This window comes from Phyllostomus discolor, chromosome 10 (genome assembly GCF_004126475.2).
Source record: "Phyllostomus discolor isolate MPI-MPIP mPhyDis1 chromosome 10, mPhyDis1.pri.v3, whole genome shotgun sequence".
Lineage (NCBI taxonomy): Eukaryota > Metazoa > Chordata > Mammalia > Chiroptera > Phyllostomidae > Phyllostomus > Phyllostomus discolor.
This window is the reverse complement of record NC_040912.2, coordinates 95,569,252-95,584,457: the sequence shown is the minus strand read 5'-3', so window position 1 is coordinate 95,584,457 and position 15,206 is coordinate 95,569,252. Positions and strand designations below refer to the sequence as shown.

At 44.0% G+C, this 15,206-nt stretch overlaps 1 pseudogene; it reads left to right on the top strand.

Moving 5' to 3' along the window:
- The window catches only part of LOC114507493, a 54,682-nt pseudogene that overhangs the window by 27,723 nt on the left and 11,753 nt on the right, over positions 1-15,206 (top strand).

Sequence of the window (15,206 nt, the reverse complement as noted above, 5' to 3'; positions counted from 1 at the left end):
GGCAGATAAAGTGCTTCTCAGATAAGGTCAAGTTAAAGGGGTTCATCACCAAGCCCCTATTATATAAAATGTTAAAGGGACTTATCTAAGAAAAAGAAGATAAAAAAATATGAACAGTAAAAAGATAGCAAACTCACAATCATTAACAACCATGCCTAAAACCAAAACTACAGCTAAGCAAACAACTAGAACAGGAACAGAACCACAGAAATGAAGATCACATGGAGGGTTAGCAGCAGGGGAGTGGAGGAGGGGAGAGGGGGAAAAGGTATGGAGAATAAGTAGCATACATGGTAGGCAGAAAATAGACAGGAGGAGGGCAAGAATAGTATGGGAAATGTAGAAGCTAAAGAATTTATGACACATGGACATGAACTAAAGGGGAGGAATGTGGGTGGGAGGGTGTGCAGGATGGAGGGGAGTGAAGGGGGGAAATGGGACAACTGTAATAGCATAATCAATAAAATGTATTTTTAAAAAAACTGTGGGGAATTAAAAAGGGATTAGTTTCCACCAACCCTGTTGGCTCTAATACCTGTGGGATAATAATTAAAATAACATAATCAGATCAATACAAGATATTCAACATTTAATCCATGCATGAGTACAAATGAATACCAGACAATGTGGTGATATCAGGTATATAGGACCTTTGGGAGTATGGGGAAACAGGGTCTTATGGCAGAAAAGTGGGTGATTGACAGGTAATTTGTGAAAAGTACAGCATTCATGGAATGTTACTTTTTGTTAGACAATCCCACAAACTATAGGACACAAGCTAAATTATTAAACTCTTCCGAATTTCATCCACGTAATCATTCAGTTGAGAATAGGTTGCTTTGCTTAAATTGTTAAATCTTGTGGCAACAGCAGCAGACACAGCCTGAGGGAGCGACCAGCTCATTGCCCACAGGGGGTCAAAGGACTGAGTGTCCCTGTCCAGTTCACTGTGGACCATCCTCTTCAGCCTGCAGCCGGTGGAGTACAGTGGAGCCCACGAGTGCAAGTCAGGTGACCGTGAAGCCACAACCAGGAGGCAACTCATGGCCACACAGGTGAGACAATGACACAGTCAGGACCTCAACGCTGCCAATACATCAGGTGGCCGGGATATGGTCATGTTTGAAACATCAATGCAGTTAGGACATCAACAAGCAGGTGAACTGATGCAGGAGGACAAAGTAACAGCCAGGACACCGACACAGACAGGACATTGACAAGGCCTAGACATCTACACAGAAAGGACAGCAGCGCAGCTCACATATTGACTTGGTCAAGGAATTGACTCAGAAAGTACGACAGGGACACCAAGGGAACTGGGACATCGACAAAGATAGGAAAGTGGCACAACCAGGAAATCTATGCAGGTGGGGCAGCAGCACAGCAGAGACATCAATGCAGATGTGGGACATTGAAATGCAGGCCACAGAGCAGCACGACCTCTACATTGACCCAGACAGGACAGTGATGTGAAAGGGACACAAACACAGGCAGGACAGCAGCACGGTCAGGACATCAGGCAGAGGGGACCTAGACACAGTCACGATTTCAGCGAGGCTGGCACATTAGTGAGGCGAGGATGTAGACACAGGAGGGACATCGATGCTGACAGGATGTCAACACACACAGGACACTGGACCACACAGACGTGGACACAGCTGAAACATGAACACAGGTCTGGCCAACAAGAAGCACCTCATTACCTGACATAAAGACTCCGCTGTTGTACGTGGGGGAGAAAAGGGAAAATGAACTGCAAAGTCCGTTTATATGAAAGTAATAACATCCATGACTAACTACCATTCCATTCAACATTCATAGATCATTCAGCACAGCTCACAACCTTTCCTGCTGGCCTGCACTAAGGTGTTCTTCCCAAGATGCACTTGAGAGGAGAAGAGAGCCACACTTAGGACATTTTCCTAAGTGACCATAATGAGCCATAAAGCAAGATCAAACAAATTACAAAGAACAAAAGTTATATAGACTATAACTGTTACTCTCATTGTTGTTAATGTAAAAATCAAGAACAAAGGGTCACTAATATATTCTTACATTTAAAGGTTAGGAAATACACCTTGTCTGGCGTAGCTCGGTGGATTGAGCGCAGGCTGCGAACCAAAGCATCGCAGGTTCGATTCCCAGTCAGGGCATATGCCTGGGTTGCAGGCCACAGCCCCCAGCAACTGCACATTGATGTATGTATCTCTCTCTCTCTCTCTCTCTCTCTTTCTCTCCTCTCTCTCCTCTCTCTCTCTCCCTCCCTTCCTTCTCTAAAAATGAATAAATAAAATCTTTTAAAAATCTCTTAAAAATAAATAAACGTTAGAAAATACACTTCTAAACGCCATTGCAATCAACAGTCGTTGATATTCCACTGGAATCAATCACTTTTCCTGCCAACCTGCACGAAGGTGTCATTTGCAAGAATGCCCACAAGATGGCAGCAGTATGCACACTCAGGACACTTTGGAAATGACCATATTGTACCTTCCATCAGTTTTCAACCAACTTCAAAAGACCGAAATTATAAAAAACACATGTGTCGCCTCATGGCTGCTAATGTAGAAGTCAGAAACAGAAGGTAACTAGAAAGCTCTATCATTTAAATGTAATGAAAGACACTTCGTAAATAATATTCCATGAACCCTCGGTAGATAATTCACTATCGCCAATGACTTTTCCTGCTGGCCTGCACGAAGCTGTTATTCCCAAGTTACACAGGAGATGGCAGCAGAGAGCCACGCTTGGGACAGTTTTCAAAGGGACCATCCTGTGCTAAGGCTAAGTTTTAAGAAATTCCAAAGGACTGAAATTATATACAGTATGTTTCTTTCTGTCATTGCTGATAATATAGAAATCGGTCCTGAGTCGGTCCTATACTAAGTCCTGATCTTTAAAACTTACTAAATGCACGTCTCAATAACATTTCAATCAACATTCCTTGATATTCTCCTACAGTCAACCACTTTTCCTGCTGACCAGCTACTAACTTGTCATTCCCAAAAGGCCCACGCGATGGCAGCAGAGATGCACACTGTACTATTTGCTTGGCCAAAAGGTTCATTCGGTTTTTAGGTAAAGACACAATAAGACGTTTTTTATTTTCACCAATAATTTCATTGAACAACATATTCACCATCTTGTCCCACTATTCTGCCAACTGTGGGACATCTTCATTATTCTATCTTCCCAAAAGTGTTTATCTTTTAGCCAAGCCAATATAAAGCCAGTTTCAACAAGCATCACAGCATTGAAATCATATACAATAAGTTTCCTAAGTGCTCCTACTGCACTTCAGCCAGAACTCACTACAAGTGAGTGCCTGGAAAGTCCTTATACTTGGTAGTTATGTAATATACTTATAAATAACTTCAAAAATAAAACCATTTGAATTACAAAATAAACTGAATGGGATACACATACTACGTACTAAAAGTTATGAAAAGCATCTCCACCTTTCAAAGAAACATTATCAAAAATAAAAGCTGAAAATATACAAGTTTTGTGCCTACACTTATAAGCTAAAATAGTAAATGAAATCCAGAGAAGGTAGACAGAAACGTGCATGTCGACAAATCTGCAATTGTGTACACATGAAATGATAGCAGTTCTTTTTAACTTCTGGGATACAATTTTGAATAAATGTTTTCTCATTGTTTAAGTAATCAGCAACAAAGTAAATTAAAAATGCTTTCAAGCACACTTGGAACTTTTAAAAAAATGACTATATTTTCAAAAATGACTATATTTAGCTATAAAGCAGGTTTCAACAAATGTCTTGCAAACTATGTTTATTCCTCTCTTTGCCATTAATTTGGAAACCAGTCACAAGGTAACTAGAAAGTCCCTATACTTACATGTTTTAAAAATATACTTTTAAATACCTTCCCAAAATAAATCAGTCAGAGTGGAAAATAATTTACATAGAAAAATAATAAAAATACTGCATACCAGAGCCAGATCTTCCTGGTTTCAAAAATGATCAAAGCTTCAAACTGTTTCTCAACCAAAGGTGATTTTTGCCCCAAGGGGACTTAGGCAAAGTACTGAGCCTGTTAGATTGTCCTGAGGAGTAGAGAAGTGAAGGTGTTGACAGTGAACAGAGGTATTGGAGGCTAATGAGCACCTGCAATGCAGAGGACAATCCCCCAGGACAATGAATTCTCTGGCCCAAAAGGTCCATACTGCTGAGAATAAATAACCCTACTCTGTATCATGAAGGCTCCATTAGAACACAAACAGCATGTCCCTTTGCATCCTAGATCTGAAAGGCTGCCTTTCTAGGAACAGAAAGCCTGAAGCTGAAACTTAAAGAATAAAAAATGCCAGCCATCCTGCAAATATTGGGGAGAACTGTCCTAGGCTATAGGTCAGGAGGCAAAGGAAGATCTGTCCACTTAGGAGACCAGATCACACTGTGATTAAACACAGTAGTCCTCTGAGGATCCCTGTTTCTTTCCACTGCTCATACATCACTTTAATAACTGATTCATAGTGTCACTTAGAACAGAGTCTTGCTCTGTTAGATTCCAGATTTTACCATCTCAGGTTTTTTCCTTTGAAAATGTGAACATTTGCTACATTCTGTGTTCCTCAGATTACCTACCAGGGGGAACATTTCCTGTAACAACATACTTCTGCTTTCTAGAACACCATGCTCCCAGGCCCTAAACTCATTTAAAATGCTAAGAAGGATGTTACTCTTTTCTTTAGTCATTAACATATTCATGAATAATAAAGAGAACTTTTCTAGCTCCTCATATTACCTCACTTCTTGTTTCCTTCAAGCTTTAGCTATTTCTAGGTCACATACAGCTACTTCCATGTAATGATCATTATTGCATGAGAGCAAGTTTACCTTCGTAACTCATGCAAATCAACGGAAAAGTGTCACAAACAGAATTTAGTACAATGATGGGGAAATAACATGCAGAAATAAATAGGTAGGGATACTAAGTTAAACATATAATTTTTTAACAAGACTTGCTAGCAACAAAACAGGTTTTAAAAAAACCCTGGAAATAATATATAGGATCTGTGTGAAGAAAATTGATCATTTCTGCTACCCAATAGCAGTAACTTTAACAAATAAAAAGTATAATCATGTTCTTGGATTTCAGAAAAAAACACACAATGATACCCATTTACCTAAGTTGTCCTGTAAATGTAATATAGCCTAGATTAACATAGAAAAGTGGTCCCACAGGAAGTGGTCAGTTACACTGGGACCTGAGATGTGTACCCCAGTCTGGGCCCTTTTTCTGCCCCCCACTCCCTCACCTCATAGCCCCCACGCAGCTCACCTCCTGCCCCTGGACCGCGTTGCTTGCATCACGTTAGGCTGTGTCACCTCGTTACCATGGAGACTGGCGCCGGCAGCCCCTATACTCCAGTCGGTGTAGTTGTCTGTCTCTCCACCAGAACTCCCCGCCCCTCGCGCCCACCAGCCTAAATACGCCTCCCACCCAGCCCCGCCCCATCTGTGGCCCCCTCTCACCTCCAGCCCAGTTCCAGCTTTGACCTTACACAGACCCCGCCCTTCATCCATAGGTTTGATGTTTAGTGGTCCATTTAAACAAAAGTAGCCAGGAATCAAGTATACTTGTGGACATGCAGTTGAATGAAGAATACATTAATAACATACTTCATAAAATGAAAGACAACTCTGAAAAAGAACTTGTTTGGACAATACAAATAAAATACACAAACTGGGAGAAAATATGAATTACCTTAAGCATTGGGGATCAAATGTTTTGACAGAAGATCAAAAGAGAAAGAATGGGAAAAGATACATAGGATGGTGCAAAAGTAGCTTTAATCAGAAACATAAATCACATGAAAATTACAGAATAATACGCAGTAGACTTCGAGGTAACAAGCATGACTAGAGATGATGAGTGCTTCACTTCAAAAAGCTTAATTTACCCGGAAGATCCAAATGCACCATGTACTTAATGTCATAAACTGAAATTGTATAGAACAGAGACACAAAGAAAAATTTATAATCATAACAGATTTGACAAACCTCTCTCATCAGAGATAGAGCACACCTCTTTCAGAAACAAGAGACCACCTCACAAAATTCAGTAAGGGTGTAAGAAACACCAGTGGCAGCAAATTGGATTCAGCAGTCACAAAGAACCATCCGACTATACACAACTTTTCCTGCTGACCTGCACTTAGGTGTTATTCAGAAAGTGAACACAAGATGGCAGCAGACAACCACTGTAGGAGCTTTTTTCATGGACAGTATTGTACTAAAGATCAGGTTTCAAAAAAAGTATTATCAAAGATAGATTGAAATTATATAAACTATGTTTCTTGCTCTCATTGCACCTAATCTACTAATCAGCAATACAAGATAACTAGAAAGCCCTTACATTTAAAAATTATAAAATACACTTCTAAATAACCCGAAAATTAAATTACAATTGCACTTAAAAAATAATTTGAAAGGAATGATAACAAAAATAGTACATAAAAAACACTCTGGGAAAAAATGTATTGATAAATCCACACATTATGGACAAAGCCTGAAAATTCACAATTTTTGCATCATATTACAAATCCGAAATAGTAAATTAAATCCAGAGAAAGTGGAAGAATGGAAATATGCAAGTAGTGATGTCTGGAAGGGTATACACTTTGTTTCATTAAATGATTTTTTATTGTTATTCTATTACACTTTCCCAAGTCTTCCCTTTTGCCCTCCTCCACCCATCCCAGCCCACACACCCCCACCTTGTTTAGAAGCATGCATACTTAATACAACAGCAGATATTACCTGTTTGGGTAGGATTTTCAATTATTTTTATTTTTATATATAATTTAAGTAAGCAGCAACAACAACAAAAAGGCCGTCTCAGTTTGGGCTTAAAAAGTACTACAGGAAAACACCATATAATTTAAAAATAATAATAATCTAGTCTGTTGTGGTGACAACACCAGAGGCCTTTTCTTTGCTCGCCCAGCCTAATCTCATTGTTCAGAGGGGCTCCTCTTCCAGTTTTCACTTCTTCATGAGCAAAGAGGGAATGAAAGTCTAGACCAGCAGTCCTGCAGATGAGCAGAGAAGCCCTAAGCAGCACAGCAGGAGAGGGAGTTGGCCCCAGGGCTGCCTCACCTCAGGGCCTCCTCACAGGTCTGATGCTACATAACTAAGAAGCAGCACTACTGAGCTGATACACAGTGTTGTTGACGAGAGAGACCTGGTTCCTCTTGCTGACACATGTAAAGAATGACATATCAGCAAATCTAGTAGTATGTAATCAGTTTATTATTGACCTGTTCCCATGGAAGAGAACAGGACTGGATAGAATAGGGGGTGAAAGGCAACATTTCAGAGCAAAGCAAGGCAACAAAAGCAAGAGTGGCTGAGGCCCAGGGTGGCAAGACCCTGGGCAGCCTGAGGCTGGGTGACCAGAAGCCTTGTCACCCAAGAGCCAAGAGCACCCCAATCCCTAAGAGAGAGAAAGAGAGAGAGAGAGAGAGAGACAGTCCTTTTTTCTGAGGACTTACATAATTGGTGGGATGGGAGGAAAAAAAGTTACAAATTAATTAACGGGTAAATGCGGTCCCAGCTTTCCGGGGGGGAATGTAACTACCCACATGTTGCAGGCCATCCAACCACCGACCCTTGACACAGTCAGGACAGATGAGATGTGTCTGCACAGCAGAAGCAGCTGTGGCCAGGTTGTCATGCCCTCTTCCAACCATGTTTTCTGACAAGGTCCAAAAGTGGAAAGAGGGAATTCAAGGAATCCATCTTCCTGGAAGAGAGCATGGCATACAAAGGGGGGTGGTAATTTTCCTGGGGATTGCTCTTAATAACTTCCTTGCTGATATTAATCATGGTCTTACTTTGTACCCTGATTCCCATAAGAACAGGCCACGAGAAGAAAGAGGCTCAGAGAGAGTCAATGATTGATTTTGAGGGAAATTCTGAAGGGACAACTAGTTCTCCCTAGACTATTGAGTCATGCCCAAATTGTTTAAACAAGGTGTTTATAAACCTGAGTAAGAAATTATCCCCGACTGTTCCCATAAAAGAATTCATAAATGAGTTACAACAGGCTTAATTAGTGGCAGACTCTCCCACACCTATTCTTTACCCACAAATACAAAGGGTCTTCCAAGAAAACAAGAAAAAACTATATAGACTCCTACCCATAGCCCAGGGATACCCCTGGGTAGCATATTGAATTAATGACAAATTATGGTATCCCCCAAGAGGAGCTAATAATCTCCAGAGGATTCCAGATCCCCCATTGCCTTATACAGAAGCATATAATGAGGATGGCATTAGAATGGTCAATAAGGATGGAGTCCAAGTGCCTTATAGTAGTCTAAATTTCATGGACAGGCTAGCTCGAAGCAAACCTCCCTGGTGTTTATTAACTAAGGAACAAAAAAGGTCACTACTCCACCAGCTTGTCTAAGGATTTTGCCCACAGCTACAAAAAAAAACTCTTTGAACTATCCAAACAAAAATAGAATAAGACATGAGAAAGTCAAGAATAGCCTGTACCCTACAAAATTTAATAAAATTGTCTATCACCTTTTAGGTCAAAAGGTTTACTGTGGCTGGATTTCCTGACTATCTCTCCTTACATGTTTGTTTTGGTGATCAAAAGGTGGTGGGACTGTTAGATACCTGTATTTCAGGTTTATTGATTCGCATAATTCCAATTAACTTGTACAAAATAATTTCTTGACCAGAGAACAAAATTCCCTCTAATGAAATAGCCCCTGAATGTCTAAAAGTTGTTGGAGTAACAGCCCCTCCTTTACCTTAAATAGGAATATATATCAATTAGAATTAGACAGGCAAAGAAATAAGAAAAGCTGGTTAGCTATTACAAACTAAGCACGTAGAAACAACTACCAGGGAGTCAGAGTCCATACTACATAGAGAAACATTTTAGACAGAAAAGATAGATAGCTAAGTTAGACATCACAAAGGCCTTATAATAAATTTCCTATAACCTCTACTCAATCTAGCGTATCCTTTTTCTGAGAACTTTAATAAACAATAAGACACTCAAACTCTGTACATACAGCTATTTTTAATTGTCTGATTTAAAAGGTCACTAAACTAGCATGACCTAATATCCAGGTAAAAAATTTCCTGCTTCACCTAACCGCAAATGTTAATCACTACCAAAAATGAAAATATAAAAACCTGCTTGTACTTGCAGTAAACAGAACAGAGCTTCACCGTCTTCTGAGTCGTGTTGTCGTCTGTCTCCCATCGCGGATGCCTTACCCAGAAACCCCTGGACCCAGCTGTGGCCCGGCCTCGGCACCGGGTCTCCTGTCTATCTCTTCCCATATGCCTGTCCCTATTAGCATCAGGTGGTGAGATTTTTGGACACCTGTGCTTTATAACAAAAAACTCTGCACGACGCCTCTGATTCTGTGCAAAATGACTTGCTGACCACAGGACAGAGACCCCTAGCAACCCTAATGTTGCTTGCTTCCCCCACCTGGAAAGCTAAGGATAGAATTAAACTATGGGCAGGCTAGCTGCCAGAACGCTGGAGGAGGCCGTTGCTAGGAATGTCTAAGGAGTCACTATTCAAAAGCTCAAGATTTATTAGAACCACTACCTTTCCCATGCCCTGGGCAGGAGCAGTTATTGATGGGACCAGGTAGATAAAGAAGGAAGGAGTTTTAATTAAAATATAATAATCTCAGTACATGGAAACATAACATAGCCCCACCCCAGATATGTAGTTAATAGACCTGGGCAAAAAATCACTTATCTAATTTAGATAATCTAATTAACTAACTTTTAAATCACTCCTTGTACCCCTTTGATTTAGACCAATCTATAGAAACTTAGTAGACATTTAATTATTAATCAGCATTTGAAAGTTTGTGCCCGTATAGCTTCATTGGCTATCTGATTAATGACCCTCTTGGTCAAAATAACCTTTGTTTAATATGGTTGATCTGTGGGACTTCCTGTACTTTTCAGTTATTTCTTTGTTTAACATGATTGATCTGTAAAACCTTCTGTGTTTTTAGAAATTATTTCTGTGGTAACTGTTTCTGTTTTAATAATCACACTATGCATTGAATGTTGTATAACCTCCCCTATAAAAATAAAGATTGATTTTTCTCGGTGAGTCAGTCAGGTCTAGAGAGCCTGGTTGTCCTCCGGCATCACATCTGGTGTCTGCCTCGTTTCACCTGAGCTGTTCCTCATTCAGGGACCCTGAGACCTGCCGAGGCTGGCCCCTGGCACCCACACTTAGGTATGTGTCGGGGTCTGTTAGCCCCAATCCTTATCTTGCTCCAGACCCCATTTTTTCACCTTGTTCTAAAACAAATAGGTGACAGGAGGCAGTTAATTAAAATTGGGGCACTTTCCACAGTTATTTATGGACTCTTTCTGTAAGCATCAGGGACTCCCTCGTAAAACAGATAGTGACCAGAGGTAGGCAATTAACCAAAGTTGTTTTATGGGCTCTTTCTTTGGTCACCGGGGACCCTCTCCCACATTCAGGCCTTGGGATGAAAGTGCAGTTTCAAGGCTTTCTTTCACAGATAGTGGAAATGTTATGTAGAATTTCAAGGACTCCCCTTCTTTCTTGCTAACCTGGTATTTCTTATGATGTTCGGACACCTGGTGATATTATCAAACCAGGCTCAGGACTGCTGAGTTAGCATGTGAGACTTGTCTCTTTCCTCCTCCCTGCATTGGTTTACTATTTATTCCACCTAATTGGTAAAAGGCGTTTCCTGGCAACCAGGGTGCTAAATTCTGCCCATTAACAGTATTGCAGTCTCAAAGTTCTTCCTGTGCTGTCTCCTGCCTCAGCATGGTGCTTCATCATTCACCTGTAACAATACTGAGCTTCTTAACAACCTTTCTGTACTCACAGCCATTCTGTATTAAAACTGAGGTATTTGCACTAAAGTTTCCTTCTTCACTACACCCCAACCTTGGAACTCCTCTTGGCATTGACCTGGAGCCAATGACTATAAATTTTTAGACATGCACATGGACTCCACACACAAACCCAGAGACCCCAAAGCCACACCCAAAGAGACCCCAGATCAGAGGCCCATAGCCAAATAGATTCAAACCCAGGCCACAGACCGCAGAGACAGGACCCAGATCTGTAACCAAGACCCCACAGCCAGACTCCAGAGTTGGAGCTGGACAATGAAACCTAGTTGCCAGATGCTAGACACAAAAGTTAAACCACACTAGTCAGGGCTGAAAATATTATTAACAGCATTCTATAAGTGACCTTGGATCAAATACTTAAATATAAAAATCATTGTTTTGATAATAAATGGTTTTCATCTCTCTAACAGTAACTGTGTGACATAGTACATTTTGCACTGTGGAAATGTTCCTGCTGGCATAGAGTTTTGAGTGCAAATTGGACACTTTGGGTGGTCAATGGCCTATTAGGATAAGGAAGGCAGTGTGGGCCATTGGATTTAATGAGGATGTGCAGAACTTTTGTTGAGTCATTTTTAAATGCATACATATATAACCAACTACTTCTCACTATTCTTTTATCTACAAAAAATATTTATAGATAGGTTTCTTTTTGTTTGTTTGTTTGGGGGGTTGGTTTTTTTGGTGGAGGATGTGGGCATAGGTTTCTTTTAAGTAAAGGAGAACACAAATGACACAACATTCCAAATGACATAAGGGAAAAGCAAGTTTTCCCCTCCATGTTGCCCAGTGACTAGTCCCTGTGTCTCCTTTCAGCACGTCCTCTGCCTGGGTTGTTTGTTTTTTTTAACATAATTTGTTTTCCAGTACTTTTCTCACATAATAACATTATTTGGAAGTTATTCTCTATTGAAATCCATTAGAACCACCTTGCTAGGTTTTATTTCTTTAATGAAATGTCATATATTCTCACCCATTTTTAATGTTCTATAATATTTCACAGTGTGAGCATAAACCATAATTTAACAAATTCTCTTCTACTGAAAACTTTAACATTATACCAGTTATTATATGTGTTGGATAAAATATATTAACATACTTCATTTCATACACAGGGAAGTGTAACTGGGGTAAATTTTTTATGCTTTTCTTTTCTTTTCATTTATTAGTTTGAAAGAGAGAGAGAGAGTTGTTCCACTTATGTATCCATTCGTTGGTTGCTTCTTGTGTGCGCCCTGACTGGAGAATGAAATGACCACCTTGGCATATAGGCAGAACACTCTAACCAACTGACCTACCAGGCCAGGGATACTAGGGGAAATTTTGAAAAGTGGAATTTCTGGATCACAGGGTATGAGGATGTTATTTCTGGATGGCTATTCTCAAAATGATCACTGGGAAGTCTGCACCAAAGGACCCTTCCCAGAATCTTTCAAAGCAAGGACACTGCACCTGCTTGCTCATCAGCCTCAGAGATGTCAGGAGTCCTCTGGATCCCCATACAGGCCACCAAATTATGTTGACCTTAAAAATATAGCAGTCAGTTATTTTACCAGTAGATAAGGGGTTTATTCAGAAACAGTAAAAAATTGCAATTTAGGACAAGCAAGCTGTAGCAAAAATCACAGGCCAGCTCCACAAGTAAAGGAGAGGAATGTATTTCACAGGGAGAAAGGAGGAGGTTGGGAGGGGTGACTTCAAGTGAAAGTGCATTGCAGAAAATCCTCAGTTCAGGGTGAGGATGGTTTCTCTCTGGCTGAGGTGCTGGGGAGTCGGCTTCTCCTGGGAGCACATGGTACATCTTCATGTTGGGGCCTGTGAGACAGACAATTTTTCCTGTAATTGACCCCAGGTGGTGCTATGTGACAGCATCCCTACTGACCCCCAACTCCACTTCAGTGAGGTTTCCCTTTATGCAATTTCACAGTAATAATTACAGTTAGTTGGCTCATTTCAGGTCCGTGGAAATCAAGTTATATTTACGTGCTCAAAACGAGGTAAGGACCAGAAACACTCTTCCCACTGTATTCCGTGAAAGCCAGTAGCAGCTAAACTGACCCTGCTCTGTGGACCCCTGTACTCAAATTTGATGTTATTTTTATGCAAAATACTTGTAGGTTTTCCCAGCATTTCTACATTTATTTAGCTTTGTTTTTATCCCGTCTTCCTATTTCTGAAATGTTTTTACACCTGAGTTAAACACACCTATTAATCATAACATCACTTCCTTGAGACATCAAATTCTCCCAGTGTGTTTTCCAGTATACTTATTATTCTATTTGTTGTGTTTAAATGTCTGGGCCCTCTGGGACTTGTTTTGTGTCTATGAATTGCGTGCTCAGAATTTACTGACTTAAGTTTCCACGGAATGCAATGCAGTCTTGACCGCGTCCTCACTGCTTCGGCAGCTCTGGCTGAAAGTGGGTTTGAAAAGCGCGGGGGGGGGGGGGGGGGCACGGACGGGCCTAGATGTGAGTTGGGGATCCCGACCACAGCCTGGAGGAACAAAGACACTTTGTCAGGCGGCAGGAGGGCCACATCCACCTGAAGGTCCGGCCCCGGCTCGGGACTCCCAGCTCCTGCGGGGTGGACCCCTCACCAGCTGCGGGAAAACGAGCCACCGAGCTGCAGGCTGCGTGACTGTCGCTCCGGAGACCCAGGGTAGCCAATCCCCGCGGGGGTGGGGCGCACGGGTCTTCCCCCGGCTTGTCCCGAACCCAGGGGGCTCCGCCCCTCTGCCCCGCCCTTTCAGCTCCTTCTGACCGCCCATTGGCTGACAGGGCCCTGGGATCGCAGCACTGATTGGCGGGTTGTGCCCACGCGGCTATCCTGGATGGAAGCTCCTTCCCAGGGCGGGAGGCCCAGGAGCCGGGAGAGGGCGCTGCACTGAGGTGGGCAGCGCGGCAGGGCCCCGGGAGACGGACCGGTAAGCGGGGAGCCCTGCCCTGTGGAACCCTCAGCCCGAGACCTTCCCAGTCCAGCCCGAGAGACCCCGGATGCCCCCATCCCGAGGGGCCCGAACCCCTTCAGCACCAAGGGGGCGCGTCCGCTAACCCGGAGGACCCCACGTCTCCTGACCCCCAACGCTCAGACCCCCAAACAGCCCGGAACCCCAGTTCCCCTCAGCTCGGGGCGCCCTTCCTGCAGCGCGCCCGCCCGGAACGACCAAATCTCCCCAAACTCAGAGACCCCGAATGCCGTCGTCCTGGAAACCGACTCAGTGGAGGGGACCCGGACGCCCCTCGTGAGACGCCCCAACCCCCCTCAGCCGCGGCGGCCTGACCCTCCCCCCCCTCCCCCCGGGACGCGGAGTGTCCTCCGCCCGGAAGACGCAGGTCGGGTCCTGAGGGACCCCGGGCCTCTCAGCCCGAGAGACGGCGGTCTGCCTGCCGGACACTGCGCCGGCGCCTCGCGCGGGCTTCTCTGGACCCCGGGGGCGCCTCCGGGCCCGTCCCCGGGAGACGCGCGTTGGCCGCGGCTTGCGGGCGCTGAGGCGGCGCTCCGGGGAAGGGCAGGAACCAGGGCGCCTCCCACGGGCGAGTCTGCGCAGTGCGGCCAGCCCCATCCAGCCTCTCCCGCGACAGGGCCCCGCGGCCCCCTCTCCGGGCGCCCTGCCTGCGGGGAGAAAGGCCGGTACCGGGACGTGAAGAGGAACTCGGACGCGCTCAGCAGCCGTGCGCATGCGCTGGGCCCAGGGGCCTGGAGACCCAGCAGGCGCTGGGCCGCTCCGGCGGCTCCATCCGCTTGCAGCTCCCTCCCGCGTGGACACCGATGGGGGGAGTTTGCTCCTTCGCGTCAGAGCGGGGCTGGCGCTGACGAGGGTGCGGGGCTCATGGCAACTCAGTGCAGACTCTCCCGTCCCATCGGAGCCAGCCCCACGGGCTTCCTGGGCTTGTCCCTCCCGCACGCTCTCTGCTTCAGGACAAAGGTCTTGTCTCTTTCCCGGTCTCAGGGACCCGCGACCGGACTTTCCTGTGTCACCGCCGCAGGCGGGCCACCCAGCTCCAGGAGGGGGACCACGAGGACTCCGATGAAGAACGGGCTCCGAGGCAGCAAGGGGAGCGGCAGGAGGAGCCAGCGCTGCCCTCCCGACTCGGACCTGATTTGGTCGGGCGGCATCTCAGGACGTAACCAGGGAACAGGTTTGCTGGTGCAGCGAACAAGCAAGATACACAACAGTGTATCCCACAGTGAGGGGCTGTTCCCGTCAACTTTCACGTGGGCAACGTAATCATCTGTATTTATAGACACATTAGTCAGCAGTAAATGTGTAAGAACATAAAGT